This window comes from Platichthys flesus, chromosome 14 (assembly GCF_949316205.1).
Source record: "Platichthys flesus chromosome 14, fPlaFle2.1, whole genome shotgun sequence".
NCBI lineage: Eukaryota > Metazoa > Chordata > Actinopteri > Pleuronectiformes > Pleuronectidae > Platichthys > Platichthys flesus.
The window spans coordinates 800943-815065 of NC_084958.1; positions in this window are offsets into that span (position 1 = coordinate 800943).

Below are 14123 nucleotides of genomic sequence, written 5' to 3' on the forward strand. Positions count from 1 at the left end.
TTGGTGCTCCCTTGCAAAGTCTAAACGGGCAATTTTGTGGCGTTGAAGGAGACGTGGGCTTTGAAGACGTTTCTTGTTTTTGAAGCCCTTCCTTCGCAGATGCCGTCTGATGGTTATTGGGCTGAAGTCAGCACCAGTAATGGCCTTAATTTGGGACGAGGATCGTCCCGTGTCTTGATGGACAGCCATTCGGATCCTCCGTCTCAGCGCTGGTGAGATTTTTTACCACTTGATGTTTTTGTTCCATAACCCTGAGGATCTTTAAAAAATGCAAAATGTCTTACTGCGTCCAACCTCAGCAGCGGTGGCACGTTGTGAGAGGCCTTGTTTATGCAGTTCAACAATCCTACCACGTTCAAAGACGGTGAGCTTTTTTGCCTTTGCCATCAAGAGATCTTCACCGTGTGATTACTTGACAGGAAATGACATGGAATCCAAATTTTTGCACAGATTTAGGCTTTTAAAGGCTGTGGTCTTAAACTTTCGATCAGCTGATGAACAGCCTATTTGAGTTAAATTGTTGTTTTCAATAAATTGCCTGCTCAAAACTTTTGGTCTCTTGATCCCATTTCTTCTTTTTGCATTTTGAAGCTCTACTTAGAACCTTCCTAAGATCCAACAGTGCAAAATGCAAATTCATGCAATTTTTTAACTGGTCTTAAGATTTTGATCAGGAGTGTATTTAATATTTATGATGTGCTTTGCATTGACATTTATGGTTGAAAGTGGGCTTGTGGAGGGGGGGACTTCGCAGATCCAAGTACGAATGTTTCCAGGTGGACTGTGATTTATAAAGTGAACATTGCATGCAGGTGTGCATGCGCATGGTTTTATCAATCACAATTTGCTTTTTGCATAGGCCATTTCCGGCTTTTGTGCACAATTACACTTTTAGTATGAATCCCACGCACTGTTTTATAAATGCGACCCCAGAACTGATACTATATCTGTGCTGCTTCATAGAGTGAAGAATCTGTCCTTTAAAGCACCTTTTTCTCCTGGATCTAGATGTGATGGACATTTCACAAACTTTAACCAGTCTGTCCTTCGAGCCTTCATGAAAAGCCCAATGCTCAGCTCTATCCATGCATAGAGATGAGTTTGCACAAGGGTCATCCCCATAAGACAGTTGGAAGCGTGCTGAGGTCATTTCCTGTTTTCTTGCTGCTGGTGGTGGTCGCTCTCTGTATTAGCTCCTCTGCTAAACACAGCTGTTTCTCTGTAGCACTACGGCTAAAATCACTGGTCTGTAGTTAAACAATCGCACATACCAACCCTGACTCTATCATGCTTAGTGATTCTGTGTTCTGTTTGAGCTCACCCTCGTAGCTCTATAGCAGCAATGTCTTCTCTCTCCCTGTTGCTCCACTGCTCTCTCTTGCTCCGAGTGTTGTATGTTTACCTACTCCTCTGCCTCCCTTAACAGTAGTGGTACTTGTAATAAATGTAGTGTGTTAGTAGCAATGGAGGCGAGGCTTAGCCACTTTGAAGCTTGGCTCCGCAGCTTAGAAACTCAGTTGGCTGTAGTTAGCCGGCTCCCGCTAGCCGCGAAGCCACCTAGCTTGTCACGTAGCTTAGCCTTAACTAGCAGTCCCTCGACTTGTCCCGTGCAGCCGGGAGCCCAGGGCAGCTGGGTGACATTCCGGAGGGGGCATAGTGCTAGTCTTAAAAAGCCCACGATTAAAGAGCCACCAGCTCACGTTTCAAATAGATTCGCTCCACTCAGCGAGGCACCGCTGATAAACAAACTCTGATTATTGGCGACTCGGTTCTGAGAAACGTCAGGTTAGTGACACCAGCGACCATAGTTAATTGTATCCCAGGGGCCAGAGCCCGGGACATCGCATGTTGTCTTTTAACAGCTGGCTGTCGAAGTCATAGATATATATAAAGACTAGATGTCTTCCGGCGTAGTCTAGAACGTCATCACTGGCGGCCATCTTGCCACAGGCAGGCTTTCTGGAAGGATCTGTGGTAGGGTCAGTGATCTGCTCAAACACTTATACTCTTATCTCGCTAAAATCTTGACAGATTTACAAATGGTTTGGTTTCTTACAAACGTTATTAATGTGGTTATAATTCTGGATGCTTGAACCAGCTTCTTCCCGGCTGCAACTGACCCCATCTGTCTTTGACTCTTATCCCCAGGCCTCAATTATGTGTAACATTTAAGGTCAGGGATGCAAACTAGTCAGTTTAAATGATTTTTCTGATTTCACTGTTGTAAACCATTTCAAGATCTGATCACCACAGCAGGTACAATAAACGTCTCAGTCAGACTGGAAATAGAAAAGATTACGTTCACAAAGTCGATGCGACTCATCTAAGAATCACCATTATCATATCATATCAGCGTTTTAGGCGTATATCACCAGCCTCTTCAGAGGTTAGTAAATATTATAGATTTATATTGATTTCACTGTTCTTTGAGTCATTTTTTATGTCGGTCCTCCATCTGTATACCTCCACAGTAGTTTAGTTCTCTTTAGAGGTTGGGAATTTTCAACATGCAGCATTTCTTTATGTATATTTGTAAATGGAAATCTTACACCTTTTTTTTACTGCAACTAAATGTCACTTTTATAAAAAGAATGTTACTAATATAATGCAATAATTTGAATTATTACTTGTTTAAACTAAACATGTGATAATTCAAATTATTTTATTATATTAGTAATATTGCTATTATAAAAGTATACATATATCTTATGTTGCCATTCTGTATGTTGAGTTTTAGTAGCCTATAGATTGATTTAACATAAAAACATTGTGGATGTGTGTATTTATTGCCCCTATTTGTTCTGTTTAAAGATATTTCCATATGAAAACCCATGGTTATAATTATTCATAAGTATACATCTCATTTGTAGAGGGAAATCTTGTACCTATTTTTAAGAACATTATTCTATTTTTTAGAACATAACATAATTATTAATAAGTATGCAGTGTCATAACTACATCTCCAGCGTTTATAAAAAAACAATCCATTTAAAAATCGGTTGAAAATTGTTATGGTTAATTAAAAAGTACATGTTCCACTACCAACACAATGTTATGGGTGAGCGAGCTGCCTGTAGAAAGATGGCCGCCATGTGCGGACATTCGACTCCATTGGCCGGCAACGCGGACGAGACATCTAGTGTTTATATATATCTATGGTCGAAGTGGTGTCCTGTAAATGGTGTGGGCTTTATAGATAATTGGCTAACTTTTTTGAGAAAACCTGGTCTTGTTATGGGAGACGCCGTTCATCCCACTTGGGATGGAGCAGCTCTCTTATCTAGGAATATTACTCAGTCTATTTCATGACAACCCATAGTTGGGACCAGGAAGCAGAGCTGCAGTGCTAAACACTTCTCTGCGCTCCCTCTGGATCAGTCACACAACCCCATAGAGATTGTGTCTGTCCACCGTCCGATTAAATTATTGAAATTAGACAATAACAAAGCGAGAACTCCTTCCAAAAATCTAATACAAATTAAAACAACCTCTGAAACAACACAGGGAACTAAGACTTTTAAATGTGGTATTTTAAACATTAGATTACAACATAGATTTATTGTCCCTCACTGAGACGTTGCTGTATCCTGATGAATCTACTCCCCCCAGTCATATAAATTCACAGGTTCCCAGAGAATTTTGACGAGGAGGTGGAGTTGCTGATATTTTTAACTCAATCATATTTGCTGTAGTTTACGTGCTCCCAGGGCTTATACTGACTTTTTAACGGAATTCCCTGAGTTTTTATCAAACTTAGTCCTAAAGACCGATAAAATTATTATTGTTGGTGACTTTAATATTTATGTTGACAATAATAAAGATAGCCTTAGCATAGCATTTAGTTCAATACTAGACTCCATTGGTTTCAGTCAGTGCGTACACCAACCTACTCATTGTTGTAACCACACACCTACAACCTTCTTGAGGATTTTAGATAGGAAGGGGAGGTTAGATATCGATCTGGCTAAAACCTCCGGATTCAGGGTGTTTTTTTAAGAAGGGGTTTTGATTACAGCTAGGTTAAAAGACTGTGGGATATATCCTGATGATATAAGAGATTGATTGGGTTCAGTAACCTACTAACAATTAGAGGCAGAATTTCTTTAAGCAATTTGTAGGAATGGGATCTAAAATACAAGTTTTGGGTTTAGAAGATGAGTTTATTCTCTTCAACTAATCAAGGGTGATCAGGGAGAAGCTGATCACCCTAGAGTCTGCGCCTATCACCAGATCATTGGTAATTTTATCCAGGGCTGTATATGTGCTGTGCAGGGGACGAAACCAGACTGGAGTTCTTCAAACTGATTATTGTCAGAGAGGTGAGTGTGGACCTGAGCTGCAACAGTTTTTTCAAGGGTTTTAGAGAGTAAAGGTAAGGAAATAATTCCAATTACATTTAAACCCGTATTATCCGTAGATATAAAGAACAAATTCTTTAAAAACCCGAGCTCCATTGAGATCGACCACCTTGTCGATAGCTCTGCAGACTCATTACAATTAACATTAGATTCAATAGCCCCTCTGAAAAAGAAAAATGTAAAACATAGTAAATTAGCTCTGAGGTATAATTCCCAGACAAATGAGTTAAAACAATTATCAAGAAAACTAGAAAGGAAGTGGCGCTCCAGTAACCATGTTGAAAACCTCATAGACTGGAAGAATAGTGTTAAAGAATATAAAAAGGCTCTCCACAAAGCAAGATTGCTGAAGAGAAACCCCAGGTTTCTCTTCAGCACTGTAGCCAGGCTGACAGAGAGTCACACCTCCACCGAACCCAGTATTCCTCGATCCCTAAATAGCAATATCTTTATGACCTTTTTTAATGATAAAATTCTAGAAATAAAATCAACCATCTCCTGCACTCAATTGGCACTAATACCCTCCCAACATTACTTAGACAGCTTCTCTCTGATCACCTGTGATCAGCATACCAAATTAATCTCAGGTTCTAAACCAACAACCTGTATCTGAGATCCCATTCCTACAAAATAACTTAAAGAAATTCTGCCCCTAATTGATAGTTTGTTACTTAATACAATCAATCTGTCATTATCATCAGGTTATGTACCATAGAGGTTTTAGCCAATTACAGACCAATATCTAATCTCCCCTTCATGTCTAAAATCTTAGAAAAAGTGGTAGCCAATCAGCTGTGTGAGTTTTTCCAGGAAAATAATATATGTGAAAACTTTCAGTCAGGGTTTAGAGCCAATCACAGTACAGAGACAGCCTTGGCAAAAGTCACTAATGACCTTTTAATAGCCTCAGATCAGGGACTTGTGTCTGTCCTCGTTCTGTTAGATCTCAGTGCAGCATTCAACACAATTGACCATCAAATTCTATTACAAAGACTCAAACAGTTAATTAACATTGATGGAACCGCCCTTAACTTGTTTAAATTGTACTTTTCTGATCGCTCCCAATTCGTGCAAATTAATGATGAGTCATCTGTGCGCACCAAAGTAAACCATGGTGTTCCCCAGGGCTCTGTGCTCAGCCAAATTTTATTCTCATTATATATGCTTCCACTAGGAAACATTATCAGGACACACTCGGTAAATTTCCACTGCTATGCGATGACACCCAGTTAAACTTATCAATAAAACCTGAACAGAGTAATCAATTAACTAAACTTCGAGCATGTCTCAAGGACATAAAAACCTGGATGACCCGCAATTTTCTCTTATTAAACTCAGACAAAACAGAGGTTATAATACTTGGCCCCAGACACCTTAGAGATAAATTATCTAATGATATAGCTGTGCTAGACGACATTGCCCTTGCTTCCAACAAAACAGTCAGGAACTTGGGAGTGATCTACGATCCTGATTTATCCTTTAATAGTCACAACAAATTTCTAGAACCGCCTTTTTCCACTCTATGTCCTTTCGCAAAAAGATGCAGAAAAACTAGTCCACGCCTTTGTTACATCGAGACTGGACTATTGTAATTCATTATTATCAGGCTCCAGCAGTAAGTCATTAAAGACTCCTCAGCTTGTCCAAAATGCCGCAGCACGTGTCCTGACGAGAACAAAGAAAAGAGAGCACATTTCTCCTGTGTTAGCATCGCTACACTGGCTTCCAGTTAAATCCAGAATAGAATTTAAAATTCTCCTCCTCACCTTCAAGGCCCATAATAATATGGCGCCATTTTACCTTAAAGAGCTGTTAGTACCTTATAAACCCACTAGAGCACTCCGCTCCCAGAATTTAGGCCTACTTGTCGTCCCTAAAGTCTTTAAAAGTAGAGTAGGAGCCAGAGCTTTTAGCCATCAAGCTCCTCTGCTGTGGAATAAACTACCACTTTCAGTTCGGGAGGCAGACACCATCTGTTCGTTTAAGAGTAGGCTCAAAACCTTCCTTTTTGATAAAGTTTATAGTTAGAGCTAATTAGTGCGGCAGAACGTTACTTGTTGTATTTTATGACACATGACACATGGAGCTTTTTTTTTCAGCTATTCCTTCCTCTTCTCCATCCCTATCCCCCTTCCCCGGATCCCTTTGCTTAATCACCCACAGATCCAGGGCCTCTGTGGCCGCACCATGGATTGCGGTTTGTTGATCGCGCACAGGGGAGTCGCGGTGGTGGATCCAATGTGGCGGATTCTGTGTCATGTGGGCTGATCGTGGTGGTGGTGGCGGACCCTGTGTGGCGGATTCTGTGTCGTGTGGACTGATCGTGGTGGTGGTGGCGGACCCTGTGTCGCAGGTACGGCATTGGACCAGGACCGCGGCGGCGGCTCATGGTGGTGGACGATGACTGAGGAATGGAGTGGCGTTCTGGTCTGGATGGTGGATCGTGGTTCTGCTGGTTGCTGACCATGGACTGTGATTGCAGCGGGACTGCTTGGCATGTCATGTTGGGGTTGTCCTTCGGGATGCTTACCCTCATCAAATGCTGCTAGAGACTTGAATCTTTAATCTTGAAGACTTTAATCTTGATGATGTTTTCCTGCACGTGGCATCTATTGCACTTCTGTCCGTCCTGGGAGAGGGATCCCTCACATGTGGTTCTCTCTGAGGTTTCTACGTATTTTTACCCTGTTAAAAGGGTTTTTAGTAGTTTTTCCTTACTCTTGCTGAGGGTTAAGGACAGAGGATGTCACACCCTGTTAAAGCCATATGAGATGAATTGTAATTTGTGAATATGGGCTATACAAATAAAATTTGATTGATTGATTGATTGATTGATTGATTGATTGATAAAGGTAAGTTATAAATTGGTCAAAAGTTATGGAGGTTGTTAGGGTCTGCAGCAGGTTTCTTTTGAGAATAGGGTTATTCCAGCTGTTTTGAGAGATGCTAGAACAAGACGAGAAAAGAGAGATGAGTGAATGATTTCAGTTATTAGAGAAGACAGAGAGCGTGAACAGATTTTGACAAGGTGAGTATCAAGCTTCGAGGTTCAAATTCTGCAGAAGACACTGTGAGGACCAGCATTATAAGTCATGAGGCATCATGTCAAGGCATTCATCTACCAGCATGCCATCCTTCTTCCCAAGGTTTTGTGGCCCCTGCTGCTGTATGATGTCCCCATGACAACTGTGGAAGCCCTGGAGAAGGAGATCAGCAGCTTTATGAGAAGTTGGCTTAGATTGCCAAGGAGCTCAACCAGTGGTGCTCTTAAAGCATCAACCAACACCCTGCAGCTCCTCTGCAGTGGCCTCTCAAAAAAGTTTGTGGTGACACAGACTAGAGAAGCCATGCAGTACAGAGACTCCAGGGAACCCAAAGTAGCAGCAGCTGGCATTGAGATCCGCACAGGCAGAAGGTTGAGTGCTACCAGAGAGTTGAAGGTGGCAGAGGCCCGGCTAAGGCAGAAGGCCCTTGTCGGGACAGTGGCAAAAGGGCGATCAGGTCTGGGCTACTTTCCAAGCTGCCAGATTGGAAAAAGAAGTAGGAAGGAGTGACAACGTCTTCCCCAGGAAGAAGTGCATGCAGGCACAGAGGAGGTGCGAGTCAGCAAGATGGTAGGACTCAGTCAGCAGGGGGCCTGGACAAGGTGGGAAAACACACTGCAGCGGAAGGTCACTTGATCGAATCGACACCTTACCAAGTCCGGCAAACCTTCACACCTGGGAGGTGTGCTGGGAGAGCATCCCTTCAACATCTCCTCAGCAGCTGCCCCAAATCCTTGGCCGATGGTTGTTATCGCCGGCGCCAAGTCCAGGTGCTCAAAGCAGTTGCAGAAACAGTCGCCACATCCATTCAGTCAAGTAAATATCACCCCACGAAGAAATCACATTGTCAAAGCTGGATAAAAGCCCTATTCCTGACAACAAACAACACCATGCCGACTGTCCACAGCCCCAGATTGGCAGCTGAGAGTGGATCTTGGAAAACAACTAAAGGTCCTGGAGACAGGTGATCACGTGGGATAAAATACCAAGAGCTTGTGGAGCAGTGCAGAAGCTGAGACTGGCGGGCTCTCTGCTAGCCGATTGAAGTAGGCTGCTGGGGGTTTGCTGGGCGCTCCACCTGCAAAGCTCTGGTAGGGCTTGGAGTGACTGGAGCTGCAAAGAGGAGGGCCATACGTACCATCCGTGAAGCTGCAGAGAAAGCCACTCTTTGGATAAGAAGGGTGAGCCCGTGGATCACTGCTGCTGGGATGCAATCCGGGACTTGATCCCCTGGATGAGGGGGTCTGATGTTGAAAGATCCAAAACCTCACTGATGATGCATCCCAGCGCATCCTAGATATGTATCTTGCAACCTCTTTTGTGAAGAGAATCCCTTTCCCAAACTGAAGAAGACACTGGGACGCCCAGCATTATGTGGATCAGGTGCAGGATGGTCTAAAGGACACATACAAAAACATATTTAAACTTGAATTTGAACTTAACTTTTTAGTAGTATGGTTGTCTTGTCATCATCATGTCTGACAGGCTCATGCTACTCCTGTCTTTAAACATCCTTGGGATGAGCATTTTTTGGCCTATCAGGTCTGGGCCACACTTGGAGCCTAGTTGGTTATAGTGTTTTGCTGCTGCAGGAAGGAACGACCTGTGCTACCTCTCCTTCAGACACTTAGGTTGGATCAGTCTGTTGCTGAAGGAGCTGCCCAGTGCTTTAATGGTGTCCTGCAGTGGACATTATTGTGGCCTCTATGCTGTTCTGATGCTTAGTGGCCCTCTTGCAAATAGCTTTATCTTCTGCCATATATGAAATTTCATCCTTGAAGGTGACTGTCTGTGTGTACAGTATATAAAACAAATTCTGAGATTATGATAGTATATGTTTCATTTCATTAAAGACAAAAATTACAGAGCAAAAATAAGAATTGTACCTGAAACTTGTAATTTGCCTTTCAACTTGCTTTTCCTGTTGCCTCTTCTGTTGCTTAAGAGCTGCCTGGAGCTATGACAATCTGCCTCCAGGCTCGGGCCTTGCTGCCATAGCCTCTGTCTGCACCAGCCGATTTTGAAAACCACAAACTGTCAATTTAAACAGAAATATGTTTTACATATGCCTTACAAAACAGTCAGGAACTTGGGAGTGATCTTCGATCCTGATTTATCCTTTAATAGTCACTTAAAACAAATTTCTAGGACCGCTTTTTTCCACTTGCGTAATATTTCAAAAATTAGACATGTCCTTTCACAAAAAGATGCAGAAAAACTAGTCCACGCCTTTGTTACATCGAGACTGGACTATTGTAATTCATTATTATCAGGCTCCAGCAGGAAGTCGTTAAAGACTCTACAGCTTGTCCAAAATGCCTCAGCACGTGTCCTGACGAGAAGAAAGAGAAGAGAGCACATTTCTCCAATATTAGCATCGCTACACTGGCTTCCAGTTAAATCTAGAATAGAATTTAAAATTCTCCTCCTCACCTTCAAGGCCCTTAATAATATAGCGCCTTTATACCTTAAAGAGCTGTTAATACCTTATAAACCCACTAGAGCACTCCGCTCCCAGAATTCAAGCCTACTTGTCGTCCCTAAATTCTCTAAAAGTAGAGTAGGAGCCAGAGCATTTAGCCATCAAGCCCCTCGGCTGTGGAATAATCTACCACTTTCAGTTCGGGAGGCAGTCACCATCTGTTCGTTTAAAAGTAGGCTCAAAACCTTCCTTTTTGATAAAGCTTATAGTTAGAGCTAATTAGTGCGCCAGAACGTTACTTGTTCTATTTTATGACACATGACACACGGAGCTTCTCTTTCCAGCTTCTCCTTCCTCTTCTCCATCCCTATCCCCCTTCCCGGGAATCCCTTTGCTTTATCACCCGCAGATCCAGGGCCTCTGTGTCCGCACCATGGATTACGGTTTGTGGATCGCGCACCGGGGGTCGCGGTGTTGGATCCAGTGTGGCGGATTCTGAGTCATGTGGGCTGATCGTGGTGCTGGTGGCGGACCCTGTGTTGCGTTGGCATTGGGCACGGGCGGTGGACCAGGACCGCGGTGGTGGCTTGTGATGGGTCCTCCTGGTGGGCGGCGGTGGACGGTGACTGAGGACTGAAGTGGCGTCTGGTCTGGATGGTAAATCGTGGTCTAGATGGTTGCTGAGCATGGACTGTGCTTCATCAATGCTGCTAGAGACTTTGATTATTGATTATGTTCTCCTGCACGTGGCATCTATTGCACTTCTGTCCGTCCTGGGAGAGGGATCCCTCACATGTAGCTCTCTCTGAGGTTTCTACATATTTTTACCCTGTTAAAAGGGTTTTTAGTAGTTTTTCCTTACTCTTGCTGAGGGTTAAGGACAGAGGATGTCACACCCTGTTAAAGCCATATGAGATGAATTGTAATTTGTGAATATGGGCTATACAAATAAAATTTGATTGATTGATTGATTGATTACAAAAAGAGGGGCGGCCTCGAGCTACAGAAGTGAATGCATCGAGTTGGTTGCTTTTTCATAGCGCAGCCATGGAAATTCTTTAAGCCGATGGTAAAACAGGATTAGGAGTGGATGCAGGTGTAACATTAAGGTTTGTCCTTCCATGTTTTATGCTCTGTTTGCCTACGAGGGATGTGGGTATAGTCCACACAGCGTGTTGTCAACCTTTTAGTAACGCACATTGCGCATGTGCTCACATTAAGAGTGCAATGCCTGTCTGTGAGTGTGTACATAAAATCCTCACTAAATGCTGACAAATAATCATTATTAATCATCACCTTAATGTTTGTCAAAGGCAAATGTCCATACTCTCAGTTGCTTTTTATAAAAAAAAGCAACTGAGAGGGGAAACTTGATAAATTCAAGGGGCACTGGTGCAATCAGGTAAAACATTTGGTTGCACCTCAGATTATTGTGAAACTGTGCCACTGAAATTGTCACACTCAGCATTCCTGAGCAGACATTTAGGCTTTATAACACCATGTAAATGACCTTGTTTCAAGTCGTATATGAATGTTTGCCCTTGCAGACACTTGGATGACACCACAGGAGCAGAATGGAGACATGTTATGCTTTGTTTCCTCTCTCTCTTTCTTTCAGACATGCTCATGCTCTAGTTGGACACCTCAAGTCAAACAGTGGAGTACAAACTGCATTAGGCAATGTTCAGTCAGACTTCACCTGCTGCCTAGAACTCGCATTGGGATGTATTAAACCCCAATTAAAGACTGTTCATTACAGCTCATAGTATTTTAGATACTCTGTTTTCAGTGACATCAATTATTGCAGAAACAACATCTGCACAGTCATTAATTCACATTTGAAAACCCGACATTAATCATAACAGCACTACTCTGTGTATGTGGGATGGATCATACCAGCATGTAGATCTGGAGTAGCTGTTTTACACCTCAGTGACATCAACCTGAAGCCTAATACCACCTGAACAAAGTAGTGAATCTTCTTAGTCTTTGTAGTCAACTCACTCAGGGAGCTCCACCAGCTGTGCAGCAATGCCCCCATTTACTCTCTCCAGGTGGAAGAGAGTAAATACACTCGGTTATGTTAGTGGAGCTGTTGAAATTGGGTCAGAGGCTGCTTGGTTTACTGTAGCTGAATGATCATGGTAGAGGTGATGAGGTTGTTGAGTCATGGAGTTGGTGGGTATTATTATATTATTTATAATAATTATTACAACATTTGCCACGAAAATCTGCTCTCTAGACTGTGTAGATATACATCTAATGTAAATTTTATTTTATTTTACATAAAACAGCTGTGGCGCTCTTATAACTAAATGTATGGTTCAAACCTCAACATCCCAAATAAGCTAATGCAACCAGAACACATGATTCACCCGTCAGGCTAGTCAAAGAAAACACTTCCACAGGGTGGCAGTAGCAGCTCACTAAGAGACCAACTCTGGGTGAAGCTCTGAGTCTGTTCATGTCCTCAGTCAGCAGGGAGCACAACATTGCTTTATATTTTAAGGGGACAGGGGTTACTAGGTTTATCTGCAAAACAACCAATAGGATAATGATGACATTAGATTTTCTACTAATATAATTTCTTCTTGCATGTGTAGTTCAGCATCCAAAAAATTCTAGTAATACCAGACCTTATGTCAATAATCTGCATTGTAAACATCACACAATGTGATGCCATATCCCTCTGCTTTGACAGTGATTTTACTATAATTTGAATTTACCATCTGTATGAAATGTGTTGTGCAAATAATGTTGCCTTGCCTCAAAAACAATCCATGCAACACTTAACATTAGACAACCTTTTTATTGGCACAGGTATCGCCTAGTGAACAAACAAGGCTTACTTACTTGTAAACAATAGCATATAGCACAATAACAGATTTTAAACAAGACAACAGGACTGAAATAAGATATAAAAAAAACAATCGATGTTCGATTTGTAAAGTATAAACTGTATTAACTTTTGAACCATATTTCACTTTAATGCTAGGTCCAAATTGATGATGACCAAGAATGATACGAGGTGCAAACATGGTAGAGGTAGTAGTATTTCAATGAGTGTGTGCGTGCATTACTGGTTTCTGCCACTGAGCATTACGGAGAGCAGAGTGACCGCAAGTGCAAAGCGAAATGTACTGACATTGCAATGGAGTTGCTAGTGGAAGAGGCAACAAACATGTTTTTGAGCTACAGCAAAGAAATCTGAGGAGAGCTGATTTAAGTAAAAAGGGTGCTGTTTTAAATGATCCTTTTGGTATTTTGACCAAAATATGTTACAGACATTTCATTAAGACCCCAAGGAACAATATCAACTGTGGTAAAATGGGCATACAAAGGGTCCTTTAATATAACTCAGGGGTTCTCAAACTTTTGCAAGCTGGGCCCCCCCAAAGCTGGTTAGAGGTAGGTGGGGTAGTTTAGCTCTCGTCATATTTGCAAAGCTTTGGCTTCTTCTTAACTGGCGCATTGATTGCCTGACTTTTATGGATATATACTCGTCGATGAGTCGTTGGTTACGTCATAGCGCGTGTTGTTCGTGCCGTGCAGCTGAACTAAACGTTGTTTTACCGGAGGTGCTGATGGAAACAGCTGAGGAGTGAGCCATCTCGCTTCCTTCCTATCTCTGAAAGTCGTGCATGTGCAGTAGTGACAAAACATGGACCAATGGCGGCGTCCGCTGCAACAGCATCACGCAACAGGAAGTCAATAGTTCGGGAGAACTTCACCCTCAACATGGCCCGAAAATAACTACGTGCACGGCGGACCCGCTGTATACTGGTCCGCCTCGGTAAGATAGCCTGTTAGCTAGGTTGCTACATACACGTATATACCTGTGCGCAGGATTCTAGAATCCATTAAAAAAAATGACAATTATTTAGTCCAAAGAAGACTGTAGTTTCGTTTGTTTATGTTTTAATTGCTGCTACTTTCCCTGTCCATTTTGTTAACAGGAAAAATGGATGCTTGAAATTTAATATATTTTTTTGCTATTATCACTTTGACTGTCCTTGGTTTAAAATGGACAAAAACTAGATTTTTCTTTGCTTTTGTACACTAATATGCAGCTAAGTTTATTAAAAGACTTTTTTTTTGCATGAAGTATCGATCTTGATTGTCTTTATTTTCAGTCATCACATGCCTCTAACAACTTCAAGCTAAATTTAAAAGCTGTTGGCTAAATAAGAGCAATTAACAATTTGTGTTATTCATAATTGATTCAAAGTCAATTAATCGTTTCAATAATCGATGACTTATCGACTATAACAATAGTCGTTAGTTGCAGCCCTACTATGG